At 37.2% G+C, this 5,451-nt stretch overlaps 1 pseudogene; it reads right to left on the bottom strand.

The window, feature by feature from the left end:
• Positions 1–4,044: 4,044 nt before the first annotated feature.
• LOC103751188 lies at positions 4,045–4,760 on the bottom strand (annotated as a pseudogene).
• Positions 4,761–5,451: the final 691 nt, after the last annotated feature.

Below are 5,451 nucleotides of genomic sequence, written 5' to 3'. Positions count from 1 at the left end.
TCCATTACCAGTGGCAGAATCCTCACTGCTAGAGGATATATAATGATCTACCTCTCAATTCTTAATGCAAAAATCTGTCTGCTGGCCACTCTGCTGATAATATCTCTAGTAAGTTATGTGTCCTAGAAATAACGAACAAAATTAAGAAATGACTGGCAGAATAGAAGATATTTTCAAAATCTTTATCCAAAAGAGTAAGTATCCAGAACATATAAAGAACTTAATATGCCAATCATGAAACAATAAGAAAATCCATTATAAAACTGAACTAAAAATCTAAGAACTTAAATAATAGATTCACAAAACAAAAACAAAAAACATTGACATAAAAGGATAAAACCAGACAAAATACATTAAACCCAAGTGAATATATATTGCAAAGGGAAATTTTATACACTTTGTGTGGAGATGCAAATATACAGTCATTATGGAATATACATGAAGTTTTGTCAAAAAAACTAAAATAAGACTGCCATAGGATACACATTTCATGTGTGATTAAATTGCTGTGTATATACTCAAATGAGATTAAAACTGCACAATAGGGGCTGGAGAGATTGCTCAGTGGTTAACAACAGTGGTTGTTCTTGCAGAAAACCCCAGTTCAAATCCCAGCACCCACATGACAGCTAACAACTGTCCATAACTTCAGTCCCAGGGGATCCGATAGCCTCTTCTGACCTCCACGGGCATTGTACAACATGATGCACTTACCTACATGCAGGCAATACACACATACACATAAAATAGAAAGAATAAAATAAATAAAATTTTAAAAACTGAACAATAAAATAATGTGAATCATTGCACAACAAAAATACTTAAGCTCTCATGGCTATTGTGTCTAAAATATGGATTCAACTCAGGCGTCCTTCAGTGGAAGAAAAATACAGTTTATATACAATCATATATATAGTTATATGTATTATATATGCAAGAAGAGAGTGGGACAATGGAATATTATTCATATTCACAGAAAATTATTATGTCTTTGAGAAACATGGATGGAAAATAAAGTCATTATGTTAAGTGAGATAAGCCAGGCACAGAAAAACAAATACTGTGTATTCTTATTCATTTGTAGAAACTAATAAAATCTAACTTATATTACTTCCCAGAAATTGAAGTGTAGACCCTACTGCTGAAGACAGAGTATATTTCAGACACAGGATTTAGAGCAATGGAGCTGGAACTGACCTGCAAGCCACTTCCCCTGAAAGCTAGCTCTCATAATTTTGGAGAGCACTTTGAAAGTGCCAAGGGAAAACATCAATTGATGGTCCAACAGCAGCTTCAAGACCAAATAACCACATAGATAGCCCACACAGCATATGACATTAGTGCAGTAGTGACACTTTTATCTTGGGGGCAATCAACAGCTAATTAATTTCACTAAAAGCTAACTCAGTTGGAAGAATCTCAAGTGTTATACTGTAATCATAACCAAAAACACATGGCTGGAGAGGTCGCAGATCATATAGAAAAATCTCAACTGCCACATCCCTACATGAATGTAATTTCTTACTATGTGCAGTGTATGTATCCTTATATTTACAGACAAATATCCCAGTCACCACTCATCAAAAAAGCTTCTTTTGAACCAGATAGAGACTATTACCAAGTACCACAACTGGTCACATGTAGATACTGTCAATGAATTGCCCAGGCCTAAGTGGCACTTCTGCAATGCAACCTCTACCCTTAGGCTCACAGAATGGAGAGCAGGGGTAAACAGGACGTTAATGAATCTCTCAGTTCTCATTAATGAGGCTCCCTAATGCAACAGAAGGCCAAAAATACAAAAGATCACAAATGGCCAAAGTGTAGAGATTAAGTCTATAAAATGCTTATCCTTGGACAGGACTCCCCTATTAAACTTCACCCACCCAAGGCTCAGGGAGCATTGCAGAAGAGGGTGCAGAAAGATTGTAAGAGACACAGGCTTGTATACTGCCTTCATTATGTTGAAACATATCCCTGTATCCTTAGAATATCCATGAATTATATAATGGACATATATTGAGTTTTCTGTATCTAATGAGATATTTCTGTCCTTGAGTCTGTTTATGTAGTGGATTACAATTTTTGATTTGTGCATGTTGAACCATCCCTGTGTGTCTTGGATGAAGCCAATCTCACTCTTGTCAATGACATTTTTGACATGTTTGCAAATACTGTATGGTAAATTTTAGCATCTATATTCATCAAAGGCATTGGTCTATAATGTTCTTTTATTTTTAGTCATTGTTTCATTTTGGTATCAGAGTACTTCTTGCTTCAAGAAATAATTGGACACATTCCTTTCTTTTTGATTTTATGGAATATTCTGAGGAGTATTGATATTAGCTCTTCTTTGAAAGATTAGTAGAATTCTGTGCTGAATACATTTGGTACTAGGATGTTTTGATTGGAAGATTTCTAATTGCATCTCTCTCTTTTGGTTTTTATGCATCTGTTTTACCTTCTTATGTCATTTTGCTTTAATTTTTTTAAGCTTCTATATGGTGTTTAATTTTTAGAAACTTAATCATTATAGAGACTAACTGGAAGAAGCATTTTATATTTACAGTTCAACTGATTATGCCAACACTTGTTACTGTACAGTGCATCACAGGTTTTATGGTTGCAAAAAGTTATGTAATTGAAAAGTTTACTGGTACTTCTACCCACCTAAGTCTAAACTAAATCTATTGCTCCCATCTGCAATTTAGCTTGTAAATTAAAGTATCTTAAACATGAGTTAATTATGAATAGTAAAGGGAAAGATGAGACCTAAAAGTACTCCAAACTAGAATATCTACACTAATACACTGGAATTCTATATTTTTCTGTCATTTTATCTTTAAAAAATGAAGTAACAAAGCTCTATCAGTCATGCAGAGGACATGCAGATTTAGCAGTATTGATATTATACTCTATCTGTTTGGAATTAAAAGATACCCTGCACCCACATGTAGACCAACAGCAGGCCACACATTAACACTTGTAACTAAGCACTATGACAAATTAGCCAGTTCTTCCCACATTAGTCCCTATTAAAACAAAAAAGGGGGAAAGGAGAAAATAAGTATTACAAAATGGGCAATGTACTTTTACCACAATTGCCAAGGTTTAAAGAACAAAGCAATTGCAGCTAAAGAAACCTGCATTTAAGATGCTTACAAGTGTTTCAGGTAGATAAAAATGTTTAACACTTGCCTTTTTAGTATAAGGTCAATATTGCCAATTTCATCTGTGACAATAGCACTTGGAGTCATACCATTGCCTCCATTATTGATCTGATCTTCCTCAATCCTCCTTTTGACAATCCTAAAATGATTGAAATGTGCTCCACAATCCTTAATCCAAAGCATTCTTAATCCATTGCTTCATATAGGTCTACAGAAAGACACATGAAAAGCAAGATGAACATAAGAACTTCCCCAAGTAAGATAACTACAAACACCCCCAACATCCCATTTCACACAAACTAGAGCAGAATAGAGATGTACACAATATCACAGACTGAAGAGTATGGATGTTAACTAAATTTAAACAATCCTGCCTATGACATCACTTAAAATACAATTAACCGAAGACATGAGGGGAATGTAGATGTTAGGCACACGGGGATATTACACAAGAATGCAATTCAACACTTAGTCCATTCTGAACAAAACAGTTTGAATTGAAAGAAAGAAAGAAAGAAAGAAAGAAAGAAAGAAAGAAAGAAAGAAAGAAAGAAGGAAAGAAAGAAAGAAAGAGAGAGAGAGAGAGAAAGAAAGAAAGAAAGAAAGGGAGAGAGGGAGAGAGAGGAAACCCCCACATTCCCACTTCTAGGAGGTGCCTGTTCCTGGTTTACCCATCAGCCCTTATTCTGCACACACAAATGTACATTTCAACTCATTCAGAAAGATTTATTTATGGGAAAAAAGAAAGAAAGAAAGAAAGAAAGAAAGAAAGAAAGAAAGAAAGAAAGAAAGAAAGAGAAAGAAAAAAAAGATTGTACTGAGTAGGGGAAAACTATATACAACATAGGCTCTACAAAAAGTGTCACCAATCATCTTATGTATGACAGGGAGATCTGCTATGACCGGGAGAATGGCGCGGTGGGCCTCTGCTTCTCCTTGGGGAGTAACTGTGACTCCTGCTGTTACTTCTGCTATGGATTCTGCTACGTTTATGGCTTCAAGATCGAGATCTTCTATAACTTGGACTTCTGGGCCCGTCAACTTTAACCCGGATGTTGGCAGTTTCTCCCTCATGAGATCTTAAACAGTGTTATCCAGTTTTCGAACTGCATACGTCATATCTTCTTTCCATACAAACTCCACCATACCAGTACCATCTCGGTAAACATCGGCATAACATACAACACCTGCTTCACGCATGTGATCCTTTAAATACTGCCAACTTCCACTTGGAGGCAGTCCAGAGACAACCATTGTTTTCCGACTTCATGGACGGCGGGCAGCAGGGGCCTCGGGGAGCTCTGGCACCTCCACCCCTGCGGCAGCCTCTGTCTGTAAGGCGGCTGCTTGAAGAAAACTCCACACACAGACAGTATCCGCTGTAATCATAGTTTTGCGACCTTACAGCACCACGTCTTCCGAGTCCCACGGGTCCTCCAACTCAACGAAGGTGAACGGCGGGAGGGGGGCACAGTATTTGTAAGACATATCCTCAGTGTCCTTGGTCCAGATGTCTGGAGGTAGGTTCCCCACGTAGATGCTGCAGTCATTGTTCGCCGCATGGCCACTAATCACACCACCTCCCGACATGGTAGACCCGAGAAGAGGCCTTCCCACCAAGCCTAGCTTACTGCAGAGCAAACCCGCAGTGGTGCCACATCTCCACTGGTGGGATTTCTTAATGTGGTGTCTGATCTTACCTTTGTTGAGTGGGTGACTGAATCTTTGCTGTTATTCTAATTTGTCAAGTTGTGGCCCAGTTGAGTAGTGGTTGGCTAGCAGTCTTGGGTCCAATTTGTGTTGATGTGAAATGAGGTGTCAGAAGTGATCAAAGTTCAGCTAAGGATAGGTGCAACTTCTGAGTCTGAGATTCCAGGGTATACTCCATGCAGTCTTGTAAAGGCAGATTGGCAGTGTGGCTGCTAGGTGAGTTTGTGGGCTCAATACCAATAGGTCAGTTAATTTTGTTTGGTGGGATGGGGGTGATTCCAATTTAATAGTAACCAAGAAAGCATCCCAACATCCTCTTTTTAATGTTTATTATTTTCTTTTTTAAAATTTTTTATTTTTTATTTATTTTTTAATTAAAAGAAGCATTTCATTACAACAGCATTAACCTATTCAATAACATTTTTCTGAGCTAGGGTACATCTCTTTCAAAATTGGCTGTACATTTCTAGGTTTACAGATGAATTATTACCCTTATATAATCTTTTACTCATTATAAACTCTATAAGACATAAAATTAAATGAGGTTCCAACGTTTAAAAAAGATCTCCAC

This window comes from Nannospalax galili, unplaced genomic scaffold (genome assembly GCF_000622305.1).
Source record: "Nannospalax galili isolate Female #2095 unplaced genomic scaffold, S.galili_v1.0 scaffold246, whole genome shotgun sequence".
NCBI lineage: Eukaryota > Metazoa > Chordata > Mammalia > Rodentia > Spalacidae > Nannospalax > Nannospalax galili.
This window is presented reverse-complemented; position numbering and strand designations above follow the sequence as displayed.